Here is a 15,000-nt window from a genome sequence, read left to right as displayed (position 1 = left end):
AGTGTGTCAAGTTTCAAGAAGCTAGCACAAACCGTGTTAGATTTAGAGTTCCAAATACAGGTATCAATATAGGACAAAACAGAGTGAAACCTAAAAATTGAAACTGTTACTGGAAATGAACGCTTCAACATAGAAGAACGAAATTTGGGGAACCAAGTCGCCTTCGTGTACTGATCATTACCTGAAAGTATCATCCAGTTTGGGTGAAAAAATATTTGCTGAGATTTCTGGAGATTCGTAATTTTTGGAAGCTTGGCAACCCCTTTACATGAAAGTGTTTCTCGCCAGTCACTGCTTAGGGCTACATCAAGAGGAAACAAAACATAGAGATAGAATGTGAAACTATTTACTGTGTCAAGTTTCAAGAAGCTAGCACAAACCGTGTTGGATTTAGAGTTCCAAATACATGTATCAATATAGGAGAAAACAGAGTGAAACCTAAAATTTCAAACTGTTACTGGAAATGAACGCTTCAACATAGAAGAACGAAATTTGGGGAACCAAGTCGCCTTCGTGTACTGATCATTACCTGAAAGTATCATCCAGTTTGGGTGAAAAAATATTTGCTGAGATTTCTGGAGATTCGTAATTTTTGGAAGCTTGGCAACCCCTTTCCATGAAAGTGTTTCTCGCCAGTCACTGCTTAGGGCTACATGAAGAGGAAACAAAACATAGTGATAGAACGTGAAACTACTTTACTTTGTCAAGTTTCAAGAAGCTAGCACAAACCCTGTTGGATTTACAGTTCCAAATACATCTATCAATATAGGAGAAAACAGTGATACCTAAAAATTCAAAGTGTTACTGGAAATGAACGCTTCAACATAGAAGAACGAAATTTGGGGAACCAAGTCGCCTTCGTGTACTGATCATTACCTGAAAGTATCATCCAGTTTGGGTGAAAAAATATTTGCTGAGATTTCTGGAGATTCGTAATTTTTGGAAGCTTGGCAACCCCTTTCCATGAAAGGGTTTCTCGCCAGTCACTGCTTAGGGCTACATCAAGAGGAAACAACACATAGAGATAGAACGTGAAACTACTTTACTGTGTCAAGTTTCAAGAAGCTAGCACAAACCGTGTTGGATTTAGAGTTCCAAATACATGTATCAATATAGGAGAAAACAGAGTGAAACCTAAAAATTCAAACTGTTACTGGAAATGAACGCTTCAACATAGAAGAACGAAATTTGGGGAACCAAGTCACCTTCGTGTACTGATCATTACCTGAAAGTATCATCCAGTTTGGGTGAAAAAATAATTGCTGAGATTTCTGGAGATTCGTAATTTTTGGAAGCTTGGCAACCCCTTTCCATGAAAATGTTTCTCGCCAGTCACTGCTTAGGGCTACATCAAGAGGAAACAAAACATAGAGATAGAACGTGAAACTACTTTACTGTGTCAAGTTTCAAGAAGCTAGCACAAACCGAGTTGGATTTAGAGTTCCAAATACATCTATCAATATAGGAGAAAACAGAGTGATACCTAAAAATTCAAAGTGTTACTGGAAATGAACGCTTCAACATAGAAGAACGAAATTTGGGGAACCAAGTCGCCTTAGTGTACTGATCATTACCTGAAAGTATCATCCAGTTTGGGTGAAAAAATATTTGCTGAGATTTCTGGAGATTCGTAATTTTTGGAAGCTTGGCAACCCCTTTCCATGAAAGTGTTTCTCGCCAGTCACTGCTTAGGGATACATCAAGAGGAAACAAAACATAGAGATAGAACCTGAAACTACTTTACTGTGTCAAGTTTCAAGAAGCTAGCACAAACCGTGTTGGAATCAGAGTTCCAAATACATCTATCAATATAGGAGAAAACAGAGTGAAACCTAAAAATTGAAACTGTTACTGGAAATGAACGCTTCAACATAGAAGAACGAAATTTGGGAAACCAAGTCGCCTTCGTGTACTGATCATTACCTGAAAGTATCAAGCAGTTTGGGTGAAAAAATATTTGCTGAGATTTCTGGAGATTCGTAATTTTTGGAAGCTTGGCAACCCCTTTCCATGAAAGGGTTTCTCGCCAGTCACTGCTTAGGGCTACATCAAGAGGAAACAAAACATAGAGATAGAACCTGAAACTACTTTACTGTGTCAAGTTTCAAGAAGCTAGCACAAACCGTGTAGGATTTAGAGTTCCAAATACATGTATCAATATAGGAGAAAACAGAGTGAAACCTAAAAATTCAAACTGCTACTGGAAATGAACGCTTCAACATAGAAGAACGAAATTTGGGGAACCAAGTCGCCTGAGTGTACTGATCATTACCTGAAAGTATCATCCAGTTTGGGTGAAAAAATATTTGCTGAGATTTCTGGAGATTCGTAATTTTTGGAAGCTTGGCAACCCCTTTCCATGAGAGTGTTTCTCGCCAGTCACTGCTTAGGGCTACATCAAGAGGAAACAAAACATAGAGATAGAACGTGGAACTACTTTACTGTGTCAAGTTTCAAGAAGCTAGCACAAACCGTGTTGGATTTAGAGTTCCAAATACATCTATCAATATAGTAGAAAACAGAGTGAAACCTAAAATTCAAACTGTTACTGGAAATGAATGCTTCAACATAGAAGAACGAAATTTGGGGAACCAAGTCGCCTTAGTGTGCTGATCATTACCTGAAAGTATCATGCAGTTTGGGTGAAAAAATATTTGCTGAGATTTCTGGAGATTTGTAATTTTTGGAAGCTTTGCAACCCCTTTCCATGAAAGTGTTTCTCGCCAGTCACTGCTTAGGGCTACATCAAGAGGAAACAAAACATAGAGATAGAAAGTGGAACTATTTTACTGTGTCAAGTCTCAACAAGCTAGCACAAACCGTGTTGGATTTAGAGTTCCAAATACATCTATCAATATAGGAGAAAACAGAGTGAAACCTAAAAATTCAAACTGTTACTGGAAATGAATGCTTCAACATAGAAGAACGAAATTTGGGGAACCAAGTCACCTTCGTGTACTGATCATTAACTGAAAGTATCATGCAGTTTGGGTGAAAAAATATTTGCTGAGATTTCTGGAGATTCGTAATTTTTGGAAGCTTGGCAACCCCTTTACATGAAAGTGTTTCTCGCCAGTCACTGCTTAGGGCTACATCAAGAGGAAACAAAACATAGAGATAGAATGTGAAACTATTTACTGTGTCAAGTTTCAAGAAGCTAGCACAAACCGTGTTGGATTTAGAGTTCCAAATACATGTATCAATATAGGAGAAAACAGAGTGAAACCTAAAAATTCAAACTGTTACTGGAAATGAACGCTTCAACATAGAAGAACGAAATTTGGGGAACCAAGTCGCCTTCGTGTACTGATCATTACCTGAAAGTATCATCCAGTTTGGGTGAAAAAATATTTGCTGAGATTTCTGGAGATTCGTAATTTTTGGAAGCTTGGCAACCCCTTTCCATGAAAGTGTTTCTCGCCAGTCACTGCTTAGGGCTACATCAAGAGGAAACAAAACATAGAGATAGAACCTGAAACTACTTTACTGTGTCAAGTTTCAAGAAGCTAGCACAAACCGTGTTGGATTTAGAGTTCCAAATACATGTATCAATATAGGAGAAAACAGAGTGAAACCTAAAAATTCAAACTGTTACTGGAAATGAACGCTTCAACATAGAAGAAAATAATTTGGGGAACCAAGTCGCCTTCGTGTACTGATCATTACCTGAAAGTATCATCCAGTTTGGGTGAAAAATATTTGCTAAGATTTCTGGTGATTCGTAATTTTTGGAAGCTTGGCAACCCCTTTCCATGAAAGTGTTTCTCTGCAGTCACTGCTTAGGGCTACATCAAGAGGAAACAAAACATAGAGATAGAACTTGAAACTACTTTACTGTGTCAAGTTTCAAGAAGCTAGCACAAACCGTGTTGGATTCAGAGTTCCAAATACATATATCATTATAGGAGAAAACAGAGTGAAACCTAAAAATTCAAACTGTTACTGGAAATGAACGCTTCAACATAGAAGAACGAAATTTGGGAAACCAAGTCGCCGTCGTGTACTGATCATTACCTGAAAGTATCAAGCAGTTTCGGAGAAAAAATATTTGCTGAGATTTCTTGAGATTCGTAATTTTTGGAAGGTTGGCAACTAATTTCCATGAACGTGTTTCTCGCCAGTCACTGCTTAGGGCTACATCAAGAGGAAACAAAACATAGAGATAGAACGTGAAACTACTTTACTGTGTCAAGTTTCAAGAAGCTAGCACAAACCCTGTTGGATTTAGAGTTTCAAATACATCTATCAATATAGGAGAAAACAGAGTGAAACCTAAAAATTCAAACTGTTACTGGAAATGAACGCTTCAACATAGAAGAACGAAATTTGGGGAACCAAGTTGCCTTCGTGTACTGATCATTACCTGAAAGTATCATCCAGTTTGGGTGAAAAAATATTTGCTGAGATTTCTGGAGATTCGTTATTTTTGGAAGCTTGGCAACCCCTTTCCATGAAAGTGTTTCTCGCCAGTCACTGCTTAGGGCTACATCAAGAGGAAACAAAACATAGAGATAGAACGTGAAACTACTTTACTGTGTCAAGTTTCAAGAAGCTAGCACAAACCGTGTTGGATTTAGAGTTCCAAATACAGGTATCAATATAGGAGAAAACAGAGTGAAACCTAAAAATTCAAACTGTTACTGGAAATGAACGCTTCAACATAGAAGAACGAAATTTGGGGAACCAAGTCGCCTTCGTGTACTGATCATTACCTGAAAGTATCATCCAGTTTGGGTGAAAAAATATTTGCTGAGATTTCTGGAGATTCGTAATTTTTGGAATCTTGGAAACCCCATTCCATGAAAGTGTTTCTCGCCAGTCACTGCTTAGGGCTACATCAAGAGGAAACAAAACATAGAGATAGAACGTGAAACTACTTTACTGTGTCAAGCTTCAAGAAGCTAGCACAAACCGTGTTGGATTTAGAGTTCCAAATAAATGTATCAATATAGGAGAAAACAGAGTGAAACCTAAAAATTCAAACTGTTACTGGAAATGAACGCTTCAACATAGAAGAACGAAATTTGGGGAACCAAGTCGCCTTCGTGTACTGATCATTACCTGAAAGTATCATCCACTTTGGGTGAAAAAATATTTGCTGAGATTTCTGGAGATTCGTAATTTTTGGAAGCTTGGCAACCCCTTTCCATGAAAGTGTTTCTCGCCAGTCACTGCTTAGGGCTACATCAAGAGGAAACAAAACATAGAGATAGAACGTGAAACTACTTTACTGTGTCAAGTTTCAAGAAGCTAGCACAAACCGTGTTGGATTTAGAGTTCCAAATACATGTATCAATATAGGAGAAAACAGAGTGAAACCTAAAAATTCAAACTGTTACTGGAAATGAACGCTTCAACATAGAAGAAAATAATTTGGGGAACCAAGTCGCCTTAGTGTACTGATCATTACCTGAAAGTATCATCCAGTTTGGGTGAAAAAATATTTGCTAAGATTTCTGGTGATTCGTAATTTTTGGAAGCTTGGCAACCCCTTTCCATGAAAGTGTTTCTCTCCAGTCACTGCTTAGGGCTACATCAAGAGGAAACAAAACATAGAGATAGAACGTGAAACTACTTTACTGTGTCAAGTTTCAAGAAGCTAGCACAAACCCTGTTGGATTTAGAGTTTCAAATACATCTATCAATATAGGAGAAAACAGAGTGAAACCTAAAAATTCAAACTGTTACTGGAAATGAACGCTTCAACATAGAAGAACGAAATTTGGGGAACCAAGTCGCCTTCTTGTACTGATCATTACCTGAAAGTATCATCCAGTTTGGGTGAAAAAATATTTGCTGATGTTTCTGGAGATTCGTAATTTTTGGAAGCTTGGCAACCCCTTTCCATGAAAGTGTTTCTCGCCAGTCACTGCTTAGGGCTACATCAAGAGGAAACAAAACATAGAGATAGAACGTGAAACTACTTTACTGTGTCAAGTTTCAAGAAGCTAGCACAAACCGTGTTGGATTTAGAGTTCCAAATACATGTATCAATATAGGAGAAAACAGAGTGAAACCTAAAAATTCAAACTGTTACTGGAAATGAACGCTTCAACATAGAAGAACGAAATTTGGGGAACCAAGTCACCTTCGTGTACTGATCATTACCTGAAAGTATCATGCAGTTTGGGTGAAAAAATATTTGCTGAGATTTCTGGAGTTTCGTAATTTTTGGAAGCTTGGCAACCCCTTTACATGAAAGTGTTTCTCGCCAGTCACTGCTTAGGGCTACATCAAGAGGAAACAAAACATAGAGATAGAATGTGAAACTATTTAATGTGTCAAGTTTCAAGAAGCTAGCACAAACCGTGTTGGATTTAGAGTTCCAAATACATGTATTAATATAGGAGAAAACAGAGTGAAACCTAAAAATTCAAACTGTTACTGGAAATGAACGCTTCAACCTAGAAGAACGAAATTTGGGGAACCAAGTTGCCTTCGTGTACTGATCATTACCTGAAAGTATCATCCAGTTTGGGTGAAAAAATATTTGCTGAGATTTCTGGAGATTCGTTATTTTTGGAAGCTTGGCAACCCCTTTCCATGAAAGTGTTTCTCGCCAGTCACTGCTTAGGGCTACATGAAGAGGAAACAAAACATAGAGATAGAACGTGAAACTACTTTACTGTGTCAAGTTTCAAGAAGCTAGCACAAACCGTGTTGGATTTAGAGTTCCAAATACATGTATCAATATAGGAGAAAACAGAGTGAAACCTAAAAATTCAAACTGTTACTGGAAATGAACGCTTCAACATAGAAGAAAAAATTTTGGGGAACCAAGTCGCCTTAGTGTACTGATCATTACCTGAAAGTATCATCCAGTTTGGGTGAAAAAATATTTGCTGATGTTTCTGGAGATTCGTAATTTTTGGAAGCTTGGCAACCCCTCTCCATGAAAGTGTTTCTCGCCAGTCACTGCTTAGGGCTACATCAAGAGGAAACAAAACATAGAGATAGAACGTGAAACTACTTTACTGTGTCAAGTTTCAAGAAGCTAGCACAAACCGTGTTGGATTTAGAGTTCCAAATACATGTATCAATATAGGAGAAAACAGAGTGAAACCTAAAAATTCAAACTGTTACTGGAAATGAACGCTTCAACATAGAAGAACGAAATTTGGGGAACCAAGTCACCTTCGTGTACTGATCATTACCTGAAAGTATCATGCAGTTTGGGTGAAAAAATATTTGCTGAGATTTCTGGAGTTTCGTAATTTTTGGAAGCTTGGCAACCCCTTTACATGAAAGTGTTTCTCGCCAGTCACTGCTTAGGGCTACATCAAGAGGAAACAAAACATAGAGATAGAATGTGAAACTATTTACTGTGTCAAGTTTCAAGAAGCTAGTACAAACCGTGTTGGATTTAGAGTTCCAAATACATGTATTAATATAGGAGAAAACAGAGTGAAACCTAAAAATTCAAACTGTTACTGGAAATGAACGCTTCAACATAGAAGAACGAAATTTGGGGAACCAAGTTGCCTTCGTGTACTGATCATTACCTGAAAGTATCATCCAGTTTGGGTGAAAAAATATTTGCTGAGATTTCTGGAGATTCGTTATTTTTGGAAGCTTGGCAACCCCTTTCCATGAAAGTGTTTCTCGCCAGTCACTGCTTAGGGCTACATCAAGAGGAAACAAAACATAGAGATAGAACGTGAAACTACTTTACTGTGTCAAGTTTCAAGAAGCTAGCACAAACCGTGTTGGATTTAGAGTTCCAAATACATGTATCAATATAGGAGAAAACAGAGTGAAACCTAAAAATTCAAACTCTTACTGGAAATGAACGCTTCAACATAGAAGAACGAAATTTGGGGAACCAAGTCGCCTTCGTGTACTGATCATTACCTGAAAGTATCATCCAGTTTGGGTGAAAAAATATTTGCTGAGATTTCTGGAGATTCGTAATTTTTGGAATCTTGGCAACCCCATTCCATGAAAGTGTTTCTCGCCAGTCACTGCTTAGGGCTACATCAAGAGGAAACAAAACATAGAGATAGAACGTGAAACTACTTTACTGTGTCAAGCTTCAAGAAGCTAGCACAAACCGTGTTGGATTTAGAGTACCAAATACATCTAGCAATATAGGAGACAACAGAGTGAAACCTAAAAATTCAAACTGTTACTGGAAATGAACGCTTCAACATAGAATAACGAAATTTGGGGAACCAAGTCGCCTTCATGTACTGATCATTACCTGAAAGTATCATCCAGTTTGGGTGAAAAAATATTTGCTGATGTTTCTGGAGATTCGTAATTTTTGGAAGCTTGGCAACCCCTTTCCATGAAAGTGTTTCTCGCCAGTCACTGCTTAGGGCTACATCAAGAGGAAACAAAACATAGAGATAGAACGTGAAACTACTTTACTGTGTCAAGTTTCAAGAAGCTAGCACAAACCGTGTTGGATTTAGAGTTCCAAATACATGTATCAATATAGGAGAAAACAGAGTGAAACCTAAAAATTCAAACTGTTACTGGAAATGAACTCTTCAACATAGAAGAACGAAATTTGGGAAACCAAGTCGCCTTCGTGTACTGATCATTACCTGAAAGTATCATCCAGTTTGGGTGAAAAAATATTTGCTGAGATTTCTGGAGATTCGTAATTTTTGGAAGCTTGGCAACCCCTTTCCATGAAAATGTCTCTCGCCAGTCACTGCTTAGGGCTACATCAAGAGGAAACAAAACATAGAGATAGAACGTGAAACTACATTACTGTGTCAACTTTCAAGAAGCTAGCACAAACCGTGTTGGAGTTAGATTTCCAAATACATGTATCAATATAGGAGAAAACAGAGTGAAACCTAAAAATTCAAAGTGTTACTGGAAAAGAACGCTTCAACATAGAAGAACGAAATTTGGGGAACAAAGTCACCTTAGAGTACTGATCATTACCTGAAAGTATCATCCAGTTTGGGTGAAAAAATATTGGCTGAGATTTCTGGAGATTCGTAATTTTGGGAAGCTTGGCAACCCCTTTCCATGAGAGTGTTTCTCGCCAGTCACTGCTTAGTGCTACATCAAGAGGAAACAAAACATAGAGATAGAACGTGAAACTACTTTACTGTGTCAAGTTTCAAGAAGCTAGCACAAACTGTGTTGGATTTAGAGTTCCAAATACATCTATCAATATAGGAGAAAACAGAGTGAAACCTAAATATTCAAACTGTTACTGGAAATGAACGCTTCAACATAGAAGAACGAAATTTGGGGAACCAAGTCACCTTTGTGTACTGATCATTACCTGAAAGTATCATCCAGTTTGGGTGAAAAAATATTTGCTGAGATTTCTGGAGATTCGTAATTTTTGGAAGCTTGGCAACCCCATTCCATGAAAGTGTTTCTCGCCAGTCAGTGCTTAGCGCTACATCAAGAGGAAACAAAACATAGAGATAGAACGTGAAACTACTTTACTGTGTCAAGTTTTAAGAAGCTAGCACAAACCGTGTTGGATTTAGAGTTCCAAATACATCTATCAATATAGGAGAAAACAGAGTGAAACCTAAAAATTCAAACTGTTACTGGAAATGAAATCTTCAACATAGAAGAACGAAATTTGGGGAACCAAGTCTCCTTGGTGTACTGATCATTAACTGAAAGTATCATCCAGTTTAAGTGAAAAAATATTGGCTGAGATTTCTGGAGATTTGTAATTTTTGAAGCTTGGCAACCCCTTTCCATGAAAGTGTTTCTCGCCAGTCACTGCATAGGGCTACATCAAGAGGAAACAAAACATAGAGATAGAACGTGGAACTACTTTACTGTGTCAAGTTTCAGGAAGCTAGCAGAAACCGTGTTGGATTTAGAGTTCCAAATACATGTATCAATATAGGAGAAAACAGAGTGAAACCTAAAAATTCAAACTGTTACTGGAAATGAACGCTTCAACATAGAAGAACGAAATTTGGGGAACCAAGTCGCCTTCGTGTACTGATCATTACCTGAAAGTATCATCCAGTATGGGTGAAAAAATATTTGCTGAGATTTCTGGAGATTCGTAATTTTTGGAAGCTTGGCAACCCCTTTCCATGAAAATGTTTCTCGCCAGGCACTGCTTAGGGCTACATCAAGAGGAAACAAAACATAGAGATAGAACGTGAAACTACTTTACTGTGTCAACTTTCAAGAAGCTAGCACAAACCGTGTTGGATTTAGAGTTCCAAATACATGTATCAATATAGGAGAAAACAGAGTGAAACCTAAAAATTCAAAGTGTTACTGGAAATGAACGCTTCAACATAGAAGAACGAAATTTGGGGAACAAAGTCGCCTTAGAGTACTGATCATTACCTGAAAGTATCATGCAGTTTGAGTGAAAAAATATTGGCTGAGATTTCTGGAGATTCGTAATTTTTGGAAGCTTGGCAACCTCTTTCCATGAGAGTGTTTCTCGCCAGTCACTGCTTAGGGCTACATCAAGAGGAAACAAAACATAGAGATAGAATGTGAACCTATTTACTGTGTCAAGTTTCAAGAAGCTAGCACAAACCGTGTTGGATTTAGAGTTCCAAATACATGTATCAATATAGGAGACAACAGAGTGAAACCTAAAAATTCAAACTGTTACTGGAAATGAAATCTTCAACATAGAAGAACGAAATTTGGGGAACCAAGTCGCCTTGGTGTACTGATCATTACCTGAAAGTATCATCCAGTTTGGGTGAAAAAATATTGGCTGAGATTTCTGGAGATTTGTAATTTTTGGAAGCTTGGCAACCCCTTTCCATGAAAGTGTTTCTCGCCAGTCACTGCATAGGGCTACATCAAGAGGAAACAAAACATAGAGATAGAACGTGGAACTACTTTACTGTGTCAAGTTTCAGGAAGCTAGCAGAAACCGTGTTGGATTTAGAGTTCCAAATACATGTATCAATATAGGCGAAAACAGAGTGAAACCTAAAAATTCAAACTGTTACTGGAAATGAACGCTTCAACATAGAAGAACGAAATTTGGGGAACCAAGTCGCCTGAGTGTACTGATCATTACCTGAAAGTATCATCCAGTTTGGGTGAAAAAATGTTGGCTGAGATTTCTGGAGATTCGTAATTTTTGGAAGCTTGGCAACCCCTTTCCATGAGAGTGTTTCTCGCCAGTCACTGCTTAGGGCTACATCAAGAGGAAACAAAACATAGAGATAGAACGTGGAACTTCTTTACTGTGTCAAGTTTCAAGAAGCTAGCACAAACCGTGTTGGATTTAGAGTTCCAAATACATCTATCAATATAGGAGAAAACAGAGTGAAACCTAAAATTCAAACTGTTACTGGAAATGAATGCTTTAACATAGAAGAACGAAATTTGGGGAACCAAGTCGCCTTCGTGTACTGATCATTACCTGAAAGTATCATCCAGTTTGGGTGAAAAAATATTTGCTGAGATTTCTGGAGATTCGTAATTTTTGGAAGCTTGGCAACCCCTTTCCATGAAAGTGTTTCTCGCCAGTCACTGCTTAGGGCTACATCAAGAGGAAACAAAACATAGAGATAGAACGTGAAACTACTTTACTGTGTCAAGTTTCAACAAGCTAGCACAAACCGTGTTGGATTTAGAGTTCCAAATACATCTATCAATATAGGAGAAAACAGAGTGAAACCTAAAAATTCAAACTGTTACTGGAAATGAATGCTTCAACATAGAAGAACGAAATTTGGGGAACCAAGTCGCCTTAGTGTACTGATCAATACCTGAAAGTATCATCCAGTTTGTGTGAAAAAATATTGGCTGAGATTTCTGGAGATTCGTAATTTTTGGAAGCTTGGCAACCCCTTTCCAAGAAAGTCTTTCTCACCAGTCACTGCTTAGGGCTACATCAAGAGGAAACAAAACATAGAGATAGAATGTGAAACTACTTTACTGTGTCAAGTTTCAAGAAGCTAGCACAAACCGTGTTGGATTTAGAGTTCCAAATACATGTATCAATATAGGAGAAAACAGAGTGAAACCTAAAAATTCAAACTGTTACTGGAAATGAACGCTTCAACTTAGAAGAACAAAATTTGGGGAACCAAGTCCCCTGAGTGTACTGATCATTACCTGAAAGTATCATCCAGTTTGAGTGAAAAAATATTTACTGAGATTTCTGGAGATTCGTAATTTTTGGAAGCTTGGCAACCCCTTTCCATGAAAGTGTTTCTGGCCAGTCACTGCTTAGGGCTACATCAAGAGGAAACAAAACATAGAGATAGAACGTGAAACTACTTTACTGTGTCAAGTTTCAAGAAGCTAGCACAAACCGTGTTGGATTTAGAGTTCCAAATACATGTATCAATATAGGAGAAAACAGAGTGAAACCTAAAAATTCAAACTGTTACTGGAAATGAACGCTTCAACATAGAAGAACGAAATTTGGGGAACCAAGTCGCGTTAGTGTACTGATCATTACCTGAAGGTATCATCCAGTTTGGGTGAAAAAATATTGGCTGAGATTTCTGGAGATTCGTAATTTTTGGAAGCTTCGCAACCCCTTTCCATGAAAGTGTTTCTCGCCAGTCACTGCTTAGGGCTACATCAAGAGGAAACAAAACATAGAGATAGAACGTGAAACTACTTTACTGTGTCAAGTTTCAAGAAGCTAGCACAAACCGTGTTCGATTTAGAGTTCCAAATACATCTATCAATATAGGGGAAAACAGAGTGAAACCTAAAAATTCAAACTGTTACTGGAAATGAACGCTTCAACATAGAAGAACGAAATTTGGGGAACCAAGTCGCCTTAGTGTACTGATCATTACCTGAAAGTATCATCCAGTTTGGGTGAAAAAATATTTGCTGAGATTTCTGGAGATTCATAATTTTTGGAAGCTTGGCAACCCCTTTCCATGAAAGTGTTTCTCGCCAGTCACTGCTTAGGGCTACATCAACAGGAAAAAAAACATAGAGATAGTACGTGAAACTACTTTACTGTGTCAAGTTTCAAGAAGCTAGCACAAACCGTGTTGGATTTAGAGTTCCAAATACATGTATCAATATAGGCGAAAACAGAGTGAAACCTAAAAATTCAAACTGTTACTGGAAATGAACGCTTCAACATAGAAGAACGAAATTTGGGGAACCAAGTCGCCTGAGTGTACTGATCATTACCTGAAAGTATCATCCAGTTTGGGTGAAAAAATGTTGGCTGAGATTTCTGGAGATTCGTAATTTTTGGAAGCTTGGCAACCCCTTTCCATGAGAGTGTTTCTCGCCAGTCACTGCTTAGGGCTACATCAAGAGGAAACAAAACATAGAGATAGAACGTGGAACTTCTTTACTGTGTCAAGTTTCAAGAAGCTAGCACAAACCGTGTTGGATTTAGAGTTCCAAATACATCTATCAATATAGGAGAAAACAGAGTGAAACCTAAAATTCAAACTGTTACTGGAAATGAATGCTTTAACATAGAAGAACGAAATTTGGGGAACCAAGTCGCCTTCGTGTACTGATCATTACCTGAAAGTATCATCCAGTTTGGGTGAAAAAATATTTGCTGAGATTTCTGGAGATTCGTAATTTTTGGAAGCTTGGCAACCCCTTTCCATGAAAGTGTTTCTCGCCAGTCACTGCTTAGGGCTACATCAAGAGGAAACAAAACATAGAGATAGAACGTGAAACTACTTTACTGTGTCAAGTTTCAACAAGCTAGCACAAACCGTGTTGGATTTAGAGTTCCAAATACATCTATCAATATAGGAGAAAACAGAGTGAAACCTAAAAATTCAAACTGTTACTGGAAATGAATGCTTCAACATAGAAGAACGAAATTTGGGGAACCAAGTCGCCTTAGTGTACTGATCAATACCTGAAAGTATCATCCAGTTTGTGTGAAAAAATATTGGCTGAGATTTCTGGAGATTCGTAATTTTTGGAAGCTTGGCAACCCCTTTCCAAGAAAGTCTTTCTCACCAGTCACTGCTTAGGGCTACATCAAGAGGAAACAAAACATAGAGATAGAATGTGAAACTACTTTACTGTGTCAAGTTTCAAGAAGCTAGCACAAACCGTGTTGGATTTAGAGTTCCAAATACATGTATCAATATAGGAGAAAACAGAGTGAAACCTAAAAATTCAAACTGTTACTGGAAATGAACGCTTCAACTTAGAAGAACAAAATTTGGGGAACCAAGTCCCCTGAGTGTACTGATCATTACCTGAAAGTATCATCCAGTTTGAGTGAAAAAATATTTACTGAGATTTCTGGAGATTCGTAATTTTTGGAAGCTTGGCAACCCCTTTCCATGAAAGTGTTTCTGGCCAGTCACTGCTTAGGGCTACATCAAGAGGAAACAAAACATAGAGATAGAACGTGAAACTACTTTACTGTGTCAAGTTTCAAGAAGCTAGCACAAACCGTGTTGGATTTAGAGTTCCAAATACATGTATCAATATAGGAGAAAACAGAGTGAAACCTAAAAATTCAAACTGTTACTGGAAATGAACGCTTCAACATAGAAGAACGAAATTTGGGGAACCAAGTCGCGTTAGTGTACTGATCATTACCTGAAGGTATCATCCAGTTTGGGTGAAAAAATATTGGCTGAGATTTCTGGAGATTCGTAATTTTTGGAAGCTTCGCAACCCCTTTCCATGAAAGTGTTTCTCGCCAGTCACTGCTTAGGGCTACATCAAGAGGAAACAAAACATAGAGATAGAACGTGAAACTACTTTACTGTGTCAAGTTTCAAGAAGCTAGCACAAACCGTGTTCGATTTAGAGTTCCAAATACATCTATCAATATAGGGGAAAACAGAGTGAAACCTAAAAATTCAAACTGTTACTGGAAATGAACGCTTCAACATAGAAGAACGAAATTTGGGGAACCAAGTCGCCTTAGTGTACTGATCATTACCTGAAAGTATCATCCAGTTTGGGTGAAAAAATATTTGCTGAGATTTCTGGAGATTCATAATTTTTGGAAGCTTGGCAACCCCTTTCCATGAAAGTGTTTCTCGCCAGTCACTGCTTAGGGCTACATCAACAGGAAAAAAAACATAGAGATAGTACGTGAAACTACTTTACTGT

The sequence above is a fragment of the Spermophilus citellus genome (genome assembly GCF_964194105.1).
Source record: "Spermophilus citellus genome assembly, chromosome: X".
NCBI classification, from domain to species: domain Eukaryota; kingdom Metazoa; phylum Chordata; class Mammalia; order Rodentia; family Sciuridae; genus Spermophilus; species Spermophilus citellus.
The sequence above is the reverse complement of the archived record's forward strand: the minus strand, read 5'-3'. Positions refer to the sequence as shown.